This window comes from Lactuca sativa, chromosome 8, assembly GCF_002870075.4.
Source record: "Lactuca sativa cultivar Salinas chromosome 8, Lsat_Salinas_v11, whole genome shotgun sequence".
NCBI classification, from domain to species: domain Eukaryota; kingdom Viridiplantae; phylum Streptophyta; class Magnoliopsida; order Asterales; family Asteraceae; genus Lactuca; species Lactuca sativa.
Window position 1 is genome coordinate 309,969,572 of NC_056630.2, and position 11,813 is coordinate 309,981,384.

General features: G+C 38.5%; 1 pseudogene; it reads right to left on the reverse strand.

Moving 5' to 3' along the window:
- Window positions 1–5,755: 5,755 nt before the first annotated feature.
- LOC111912519 (target of rapamycin complex subunit LST8-like) lies at window positions 5,756–9,877 on the reverse strand (annotated as a pseudogene).
- Between the last annotated feature and the right edge of the window lie 1,936 nt (window positions 9,878–11,813).

The window sequence follows — 11,813 nt, forward strand, 5'->3', positions numbered from 1 at the left end:
AAAGATTCGTGCAGCGCTTCAGCACTCACCTTACTATACTAAAACTACAGAAAGAGAAGTCGAATCACGAGGGACCAAAATGCTCGGGGGATAAGAAGAGAAAGACTCTTGAATCAAGAGTATGGTGCAAGAAATATGAGAGCTAGAGGCTCTTATTTATACTAATTGAATTTTCAAAAACTACCCTCCATAATTACTTAATGACCTTATAGTTATATAAACAACTAAACACCCCTTTATAATACTATTTTAAATAGATTTAACGATATTTGTACTAAACTAATGTCGAAAGAACTCAACATTAGTCTTATAATGACCACATTGTTGATACCTTTCTAATGATATATACATATGTATACATATATGTGTACGTATATACGATTTATACTTAATTTTAATACATAAATATGTTATTATAATTTGTAACTCGTTCATACGAACTCCATTTTTGACATTATTTATATCCACGCGTAGGTGGAGACGTACTCTACAACTTTCTTTTAGACTCCGTCGGCTAATTTTGACTTTATTTTTAAAGTTATATTTTTAACAAGCCGGGATATGATTGGTCCGTTAAAATCTCATAACTTCTTCATCCGATGTCCATTTTTGTCTGTCTTTTAATCGTTACACTACTAATAACGAGATATTTAATTATCATTTAGGTTGTGTCGGCTAAAAACCGCCCGATCTAATACTCGAACTTCGGGCTGTACACTGCTAAGCCGAAACTTCGAAAATCATAACTTCCGCATACGAAGTCAGATTTGGGCGTTCTTTTTATGGACGCTCTTAGGTTAATATATTCTATGCCTTTCATTTAGATTACTAAGGCTAAAATTCTCTCTATCATAAGTTCACTATTTACGTCATCCCGGTACCGTGCCGGCTCCGTCGCGAAACTTCGACGGGTCATAACTTGTTTGTTATAACTCGGATTTCGGCGCTCTTTAAAGGTACGGAACCCTTGAGACATATTCTACAACTTGGTTAAGATTATTCGCTCTAAATAATCTTTTGTTGAAAAGTCGTTTTCGACCCCTATTATCTCTAAATTGACTAGCCCGGATCTATGGGCGTTACAAACGATCCTAAACAGAGCACATACATAACATATCAAAATCACAGCAACATATCATAAAAGTGTAAGAAAGAAATCATACCCGTCACCACATCGGGTGCAGCGGGTGCGTCCTCGGCTGTCAACTGAAATGCTCGACTCCTCACCTCTGAAGCCCATACCTTGGCCTTCCGGCCATCTGTGACCCGTGCAAATGCTGGGGTCGGTGCCCCTGCTGGCGCTACTCCTGTCGTTGCTATCAATCTAGGGCAGTTGGCCATGTTATGGCCCCTCTGATTGTAATGTAAGCAAATCAAGTCTGACATCTGCACTATGGGGGCTGGGGCAGTACAATCCCTGCCAAAGTGGCCCATCTTACCGCACTTGTAGTAGCCCGACGATCCCGCTCTACAAGCTCCCTCATGCCACCTGCCACATTTCTTGCAGTGGCTCTGGCCCGACTGGCCCTTCGACCTAATGTTGGATCCCTTGGATTTCTTCCCTGAAACCCCTGTCACCTGCTCAGTCTCTGCTTTCCTCTTCCAGAGGTGCTCCAAATAGAGCTCCTTCTCCCGTGCCCTTGCAATCATGGACTCTAGGGTCGGGCATGCTGAGTAGATGACATGCTCCCGAATATCAACCCTAAACATATCATGATAGCGGGTCTTCTGCATCTCCTCATGCCCCACATACTAGGGTACCAATAGGACCCTCTCCCTAAACTTGGCGGTGATCTCCGCCATTGTCTCAGTCGTCTGCCACATATAAAGAAACTCCCTGGCTAGCTGCTGAAGCTCCACAGCAGGCACAAACTCAACCCGAAATCTGGTCATGAAATCTGACCATGGCATAGCCTCAACGGTTGGGGCTCCCAGCGAGTCGCCAACCGACTCCCACGAGTCTCGCTCTATCCCTCAGACATTCCGCAGCAAAGCGGACCTTTGACCCTTTCGGGCAGAAACTCGTCAACTGCGCAAACTTAATGTCTGCGATCCATCTCCTGGAAACAATGGGGTCCTTCACCACGTGAAAATCCGGCGCACCACTCCCTCTGAAGTCCTTGAATGACAGTGTGCGCGTACGCGCCTGACCAGATGCCAAATCACTCCTGAATGCTCGGAGGCGATCCTCCATCAGCTCGATAATTCCCTCCTTGATTGACCCAAAATTAACCGGGGTCAACTCAAGGATACCTCTCATGATCTCAGACGCAATGAACTCGCATAGCCCGTCATCCACCTGCTCGGATCCTGCCCACGAGCCTGATCCTAATCCTGACCTAGATCCTGCGCCTCCTGCTCCATGTCATGTGACCACCATACTGAAAATAAACACGTAAACCTTAGGATCATACATACTACTGAGAGGTCTCACACACTCTCCCGGTTTCCTGGTTCCATCTCGACCCTCCTTGACATGAGTACGGATCCTCTGCTTTCAGTAGTTCGGGCCCATACTACCTTCCACATATATCCGTACTTTCCTCAAGGATTGCCTCAACTTCACGAAGTCCCCTTACCAATATCCCTTTCCAACCGATCTCATCCTAGGCTTTCCTAGGGCACCCTCCGACCTATTCTCCGCCATCAGCTACACTAGGAGTCCATACTTCCCTTCCCTAACTAGCTCGTGAATATTGTTACATATCCGCTCACTAGTTAGTTAAAGTTAGCCGGGACCCCTTTAGCACAAAGCAATCAACATTCATGCATTGAGTAACCACATCAGGCATAACCTAATCAGGCTATCCTACCGCTGGATAAATAGCCCTAACATACAACTCATACTATAGGCATTGAAGGCATCCTCTTAAATGCTCAACCCTAATCTAGCATGCACTTCTCAGAATCATATATCAGGCATACAAGGCATCCTCCTAGATCCTTAGCCGTAATCTAGCATGCAGTTCTCAGAGTCATATATCATACATACAAGGCATCCTCCTAGATCCTTAGCCCTAATCTAGCATGCAGTTCTCAGAGTCATATATCAAGCGTACAAGGCATCCTCCTAGATCCTTATCCCTCATCTAGCATGCAGTTCTCAAAATCATAAATCATACACATAACATAATAAGTATGGTTATCTTGGGGAAAACTTACTTGAGCTCGGCCAGTCGCACGCATCACACACCTCGTCTTTTCTCAAAATTCTTTAACTTGATATTTTAGAAACTATTTTCTTTGTGAAAAATTTCTTAGTCCCTCGGTTTGAGTCTAGACACCCTCGAGGGTGTGTCTGAATCTCTCAAACCAGGGCTCTGATACCAACTTGTAACATCCCAAAATTTGAGGCCAAAATTTTTCTTTCTTTAATTAAGTGATTTATAAATTGTTTATCAAAACATTGCCAAGATCATGTCAATACATAAAACCATACTATCATGTTTCAAACCAAATCATCTTGAAGTAACAAAATATCAGAGTACAATCCCAAAAAACTCCAAGCGGAAATCATGTGTGTGTGTGATGCGCTGGTACACCGCCGACTCCTTTCCCTTAGATGAAGAAGTACCTGAAACCAGAAACAAAAACTATAAGCACGAAGTTTAGTGAGTTCCCCCGTCATACCACATACCATACAATCACATAGCATATATACTGCCGGACAATTCTGTGGCGCCCGTCCTACCCATTTCAAGCCATTCTGGGGCGTTGACCTACCCATGTCAAGCTATTCTGGGGTGCTGACCTACCCATGTCAAGCCATTCTGGGGTGCATACCTACCCTACGGTCTATCTCAACAGTACACGGGGACTATTTCACCCATACTACTAACAGATAATATCATATCATAATCATGTTGTCAGACATATCGGGGCTGTCCGACCTACCCATTGGTCCTAGCGACCGAATCAGGACTAGTCCCCCTTCTACTGATACTATCTCACATACAAAGCAACTAGCAAACTAGCATACTCACATATCTAGTAATCTAGCATACTCACATATCCAACAATATCAGACCAGACAATTACCACAAAGATAATCATCACAACTAACATTTACTAGTGGGTCGGCCTTAGCGCCTTAGACCCACTTCTACTGGAAGGTAACTCAGATCAATGTCGTGTAGTGTCTGAACTGTCCTCGGCAAGAACTCGATGAGTTCTCCTTCATTCAAACCATCGGGACCATCTTCATCCGACTCGTCGATTTGTATGAACAACACATCGAGCCCATCTTCAAAGATTCGGAGATTGCATTGGAATCGCCGAGTCTGTTCTAGCACTCGTCGAGTCCCATGACTTCCAGGTCCAAGGCAAACCCCTAGCAGGCTGAGTTTCCTTTCACTCAACCAAAACCATTCAGAAGACACTTTTTGGGTAAAAGCGTCTCGACTCACTGAGTCACCCAAGTGACTCGCTGAGTCCCTCCTTGTCCCATACTATACAGGTGATTTCAGTGGGACTTAACACACAAAACCATAGATATGGCCTCCTAATGTCCATTTTACGCGTAAAGTTCCAAACTTGGTATGCATGCAAGGGGTCTTTGGCCCAAAAAAACCAGAAAAAATGGCCTCCAAGGTGCATGGGGTGTTCATGGAAACAAAATGGTCACCTTTGTGCCCTAAACCCCCCCCCCCCCAATAGACCAGGATCTAAAGCATACACTGACTTCCAACACCAAATCCCGAATACAGCCAATCTAGGGCTTAGAAAGATGAAGGAAAAAGACCCAAAATCAAGATCTATAGACAAAGGTTCAGCTTCATACCTCCAATAAGCTGCAAATGAGCTCCAAAATCTAGATCTTCTTGTTTCCCCTTGGCCTCGCAAGCTCCTTTCCTCTTCTCAAGCTTCACAATCCACCAAAAAGCACCAAAATGGCCTTAGAACACACAAAATGGTTAGGGTTTTGATAAGATGTCTTCTGGGACTATATGGGATGATGGAGGCTGAGATAAGGTTTTTAAATAGGGTGCAAACACTTAATTTATGGTTTTACCCAAATAGCACCTGCTTGCTGAGTCAGTCTTCTGAATCGTCGAGTACGTCACTTAAATTGTTCGCGGATCTCGACTCTACTCGACGAGTTGGGCCTCCAACTCATTGAGTCCCAGAGAAAAACACAAGATATGCTTGAATAATCACTACTAGAAAAACAGCCTTTTACGACACGCAATGTGTGTCGTAAAACGCTCAGACGACGCGCAAATGTGTGTCAAGGAAGACCCTGTCATAAAGAGAGACGACACGCTTTTGCACGTCGTCTATTTACGACGCGCATTTACGACACGCATTGCGTATCAAGGAAAGCTTTGTCATAAAGGAAGACGACACGCATTTGCGTGTCTTAACCTTACGACGTGCATTTACGACTTGCATTGCGTATCATTAAAGCCCTTGTCAAGAAAGGCCATGTCATAAACGAAGATGACACACATTTTTGCGTATCGTAATTTTAAATGTTAAAAAAAAAATATTATTTATAGATTAACTAATTTTTCAAATTAAATTTGCATTTAATGTCTCATAATAGAAAATAAAATATCATATGCAAAAAATACAATCCACTGTATAAAATTTAATGTCATACAAATAATTGTTCCATGAAAATATAAAACAAATCAATAGAAGTTGAAATAGAAATTTACAAACTAATAGTTCTAATAACTCAATGTGTGCCTCACTATAAACAAGATATGTACTGAGTTTTTTAAATGTGTGCCTCACTTGTCTCCAGTCTTCCTTAGTAACACCACTCAAGGACTCTAAATCTATGAACTTGCTCACAATATCTATATTTCCTGCAAAAAAAAAAACATAACTACAAAATAAATGTGAAGATGGATTATTACAGTGTAAGACAAGTTTTAAAAAATGTCATATTATATACACCTCCACAGATGATAAAGTTCCACCTGATGATGAGATAGCTACAAAAAATGGAAGGGCAACTTTTAAAAAGAACATACTTCCTCATATAAGATAAACCTCCAAAACCATTAAATTCGCCACATTATATTCATACTTCCTCATATAGCTTTCTACTTCCAATTATTTCCATTACAACTTTGTACTTTGAAAAATCTAGTAGATTAAATAGCAGAATTAGGGGAAGATTTTTCAAAGTACAATGTCTTAATAAGAAAAAGATTAAAAGTTGGGTTGAATATTACCATTTGACTTAGATAAGAATCATGATGCAAATGCTCCTTAAATGTAAAAATCCTTAAATACCTTATCATCTCAAAGCAATTGACTGCTATATACCACCAACAATTTGTTTTGCACTCTCTGCTGAAACAATGAAATGCCATAGGGTTCAGTGAAGAGCTAATGGTTAAAACTTACCATTACAGATAAAAGTTGAAATATATATATATATATATATATATATATATATATATATATATATAAATTTAAGGATAAAATAGTCATTTTCACAAAATATTTGGCAATTGGGCTTTTAAGTTGAAGACCGAGAAACGAAAACTCAAAATAGGTACAAACAATAAAAAAACAAACTATGTTTTGGACGAAAAAATTGCAAATATTAAGATTAAATAACAAAAAGTATAAATTGAAGGGTAAAATAGTAATACACCGTCTCGTTAAGTTGTTGAAAACTTATTAAAAAATAAAATAAAACAAAGTTTACCTTTTATGGGAGAGTGTGAGTTTATCCAGCTTAAAGTAGTCATTTGACCACCCTTGGTCTTTTTTGACCGACGATGGAATTCGTGTTTTCAGAAGCCACAACACTAACCCTGTATTGAGCAAATTCTACATGATGTTTCTTTCAGGAAAGATTATCTTTAGTAAACTTTATTAGTGCCACCGGGTTTATCCAAAGTATCTACCGCAAAGACCTGAGAAAAAAACATCCTTGAACTAAATTAGTAGAAAATGAGCTAAAATGCAGAAAAATATCACCTAAAATGGTAACAAATACTTGCCTTAAGATAAAAATCAATAATCTGATGTCCTTTAATGGCAATGACTTTTCCTGCTCGTAGAATTCGTCATTGCCAGCAATTGTAAGCATGTTCCAGACATATAAATGAAGAATATACTTAATTTCAGCTTTGATTACTGGACTAATTTATGGGTAGTTTTGTCTTTTTCCCTTATTAAGTGGGTAAAGTGTTGAATGACATTAAATGGGTAGTTGGAATCTTTTAGACTAAATGACAGTCATAAAATGAAAATAATAGAAATTTATGCATGTTACATAATATTTTAACCATTTTATCATTCTTAAATAAATGACATCAATTGGGTTCTGATACGATGACATGGCAGACAAGGAAGACCAATTTTGGTTCTTATAGCATCGCTTCATGAAACTCTAGAGTACATATAAATACAAGAGATGGCGTGAGGGTATCACCCTTATGGATTACAGCTTCTTTTATTATTAAATATCATCGAGCCCCTGAAATGTACATGTGTGGTAAGATTAAATGTTTAATTTTTGAATAATAAGGACTAGATGTTATTTCTTTTTGTAAGAATTGTAAAAAGGAAATCCAAATAGACCCAAAATGTCAGCATGGCAGAACAATACCAGTTTGGTTTGGAAATTTGTCAAATCATGCTTGCAACTTTGAAAAAAATTGCCACTCAAACTAGGCAAATTGAAGCCCTACAGCAGGATAGAAAAAGAAGATTTTCAAGGTGGACAAAACAAAAAATGAAGCTCAAAAGCTCAAAAAACAGCAAATTAATGGAGAGAAAATTTGTCAATTAGCATCCATCAATTAACGGTGTCAAAGTCAGACTAAAAGAAATGGAAGTACCTGTTTATGGTGATATTAACAGCTCTTTTATTAGACTCAAAGGCTAAGATGTCAGACATTATTTCTGCAGTGGCACCACCTAGTTCTGTTCCAAAATTCTTTTTTGTACTAAAAATATAAAATGATATTTATAAATTCAGAAATAACGAGTACATGCTTACCTGGCAAAACTGGTAGACATCTTCAAGATATTCCGTGTAAACGGTATTTATCATAATCTCAATAGGCATTTCATCCAAATGCTCTGATGTAATGTACTCTCAAAAGTATGCAGCAAGTGGTGTATCCACATGTATTGGTCTATAGAGGTCATGCATATTCTGAGAAACTGCTAGGATGGCAATACGTAAGAAATATAAAAAATAAAATATTACAATAAGAAAAAAAAATCAAGAAAATGACTTTTAAGGGTAGGTTACCTATCAAACATCCCCAAAGGGTGAAATTTCTCCAATATTTCTTGAACATCTCTCTTATGTAGAGTTTCGGTAACAATTAGGACATCATTGTCAATCGTGTGCCCATCTCTGAGGAGAAACATAAAGACTAAGTCCCAAAAAAAGATGAATATGCAAGAATTGTTGTAACATGTGGATTACAACAAAAAATAAAGTAAGAAGGGTAAATATATTTACTTATGTTATATATTATTGGAAGGTTGACAAAGGCTTGGTGGCTTGTCATAACATATGTTTATCAACTAATTTAAGAGTGTATTTTTTTCTGAAATTGTGGTTGTATGTAGAGGTGAAGGTTCTACAAGAATTCAATATAAAATTATATTTGCATAAAAAAGTACCGTTTGCTTTCTTTTAGTATAAAAATGATTATCTTTTTTTAGTGAGTCTGTTTTTTTTGGTTAGACCAAAAAAAGTCCTGTTTGGCATGAACATGAACTGATGTCCCTGATACACTCTAATATCTTCACCAGTTGACAATGACCAAAGCCTTGCTGTTGTATCAGAGGAAGTTGAAACAAACCATCAATAAGAGTAGTTGAGGACTTGAGGTGTCTTACTTTTAATCATTATTATTATTATATCAAAAAGAGGGAAAATTTATCAAATGTACACCTGTAATGAGATAAGCACCATCTACAGAAAACACCCAATTCCATACCCATCGTTGGTGCCCTAAAACACACATATCATATTATTACTATTATATTAATTAAAAAAAGCATGCAACATTTGTTTAAGACATGTAAGTAGGTATATAGTAATGCAAAATATAACATAAACATACCAACTAGTGTTTTCTTCAAAGTAAAACCATATACACTCCATATATTGATTGTACTATCAGAGGATGCAATTGCCAAATACCTATTTCAAAAATCAATCAGCAAGTCCAAAATCCACCCAAACCAACATAAAGCCAAAAGGAATGAAAAACCAGTCTAAAGTGTAACCGCTGAGGTTCACAAAACTCGGGTGATAGGAGACATTTGAGGATATAACCATCCTGAGCTTGTTGCTTGTGAATGGCTCAAAATTGGTCATTCTCTGCAGTAAAGAACACAGATCATGAGATCAAACTAAGTAAAAAAGAAATAATATTAGTTGAAAACAGAGAATAAATACTGAATTTACCTGTGTCCCACGTAAGAGCCTCTAGACATAACAAGTTCCTTTGTTGCTTGCAGCAACTACCAAGCTTCCATCCCACATCACTATCAATGATCTCATTGCTGTATCAACCTCTGGCACCTGGGTTTAGTTCAAACTTTCAACCCATACAGCTTAATCAATGTATAAATGCTGAAAATTAAAAACAAAATCACACCAGCTCACAGCTATAAGAGTTTGCAGTCTAGTATCATACACGGATATTCCCATTTTGATCACCACATATGAGCTCAGTCTGGACACCCAAAAACAAACCAATAAACCAAATTATATATAGGTCCATGGCCAAAAAATAAATCTAATTTTCACAAGAAACAAAATCATAGACACCTGATTTGGATGCAAAACCACCATGTTAATAGATTCAATAGATTCAAAACTACTATAATTCAACCAAACCTCTTCACTATCGAAGGCAAAAGAAACAACATGAGCCCTCATTAGATTTTTTTCTTAACTGGACAACACTCAAGGACAACTATGTATGTGTATCCAGACTGCTAGTTGAAGAAAATGAAGTGTCCATGTCCTGTAACTCAAACTAATCAAATGTTTTGTTAACATTTCCCCCAAAGGCTAGCTTGAAGTGAAGCTTCGCTTTCTTTAATGTAGATTGAATGCGACATTGATTTGAAAATAGGAATAAAGAAATTCATCGAAATTAGTAAATACAAACTATACAATTAAAATAAGTGAATGTTCTGGTAAGAAAATTATACACGAGAGAGAGAGAGAGAGAGAGAGAGAGAAAGCACCTCGATCTGACGGAAGAGCCCATGGTAGCCACGAGATTTGAGAAAACGGTCTGCGACATCCTTAGAACCATGAGTATTGATAGCAGAAGAAGTGCCTCCGATGCAAAATTGGCTATGGCCACCGTCAGAGAAGCAATTACCCGTGGAGGGATGGTTTCGACCTAGAGAGGAATGGTTTATCCAGTTAGGGTTTTATCAGAGGAACGTGAAGAATGAGCACCTATAACTTAACTGATTAGAGTTTACAGAGAGAAGAGAGGGATGGAATGTAGGTTGTGGTGGGTTGAGATCTAGAGGAGAAAATACCAATAAACCCTATGAACCCAGATTGACTCTTCGAACTACTACCATTTCTGAGCTATTTTCTACTTGTATGGATCGATGAAAATGAAGGTTGACTGATGAAAATGTGATTAGGGTTTGCAAAGAGAAGGGAAGAAGAGAATGAGGGGGGATTTGAAGCGGGATATTGAAAAATTTTAGAATTTTAAGAACGCGCGTTTTGAGTAAAAATTATAAAACGACATTCACAGAGGACTTACATTTTAGATAAAGTGCCGCCCGTGTTTTTTTTTTTTTTTTACATTAGACACTAATTTAAGGGCACGCAATAATGCGTGACCTAAATCCTTAAATTTTTTGAAGAGACGACACTTTTTTAATGTTACTCTCTTTTGCGTAACATAAATCAATGAGTGTTGTGGTTTACGCGTCGTAAAAGGGTCTTTTTCTTGTAGTGAATAGGCATACCAGGTATCAGGTGTTACACCTTAGAGTTCAGACTCCATGGAAGTCGGATGGGTTTTACTTGATAGATCGAGGAGTCATTCTTCATCGAGTTTGAAGAATTGCTCTAAGGATAGTTTTAGTCGATCGGGTTAGGCCGATAAAAGGACAGGGATGGAAGGGTTACGATTGTTTGACTAGCATTTGAGGGATTGACGGAGAGATGTTCTGGGGATTAGATTTGCCTTATTAATTAAGGTTGCGACTCAATCATTAGTTGTCATGGGCATTAGTGCTTTTGGAAAGGAAGGAAGGATTTAGCCCATCTCGAATGTAATTGCTATGATTCAAGTGACCATGTTTTCAATTGTGTCATCGGGAGCCAATGTGTAGCTGATGGGTTTTAGCCATATGAACATCCCTATGTGCACATGCAACCCTAATGCTTGGATCTAGGTTTCTCTAAGTGATCATCCATTGAATCCAAGACTTCTAATGGCTAATATACAATAAGAACAATATGAAATCAAAGATTAGAAGTTTACCTTGAATCACTTGCTTGATCTTGTTGTCCTTGAGGCTTTAGAGTCACAATTGTCACACCTCTAATGGCTTACAAACACCAACTAGCAAGAAGATGATTTAGGAGAGAGGAGAGGGGAGGAAGAATTCGGCCAGGGTTTCTTTAGAGACAAGAGTGTCGAATTCCGTCAACCCATAGGGTCTATTTATACTAGTAAGGCTCCTAGGGTTTCACCCTTAAACCCTAATTGGATAACTTAAGCCCTAAGCAATCCAAAGCCTTTCCATGATAAGCCTTGGACGAAATCTAAGCCTATCCAAAGCCTTAGAATTCATCCCCCCTTATCCTTAAAGGATTTATAGCCCAAAGTCAA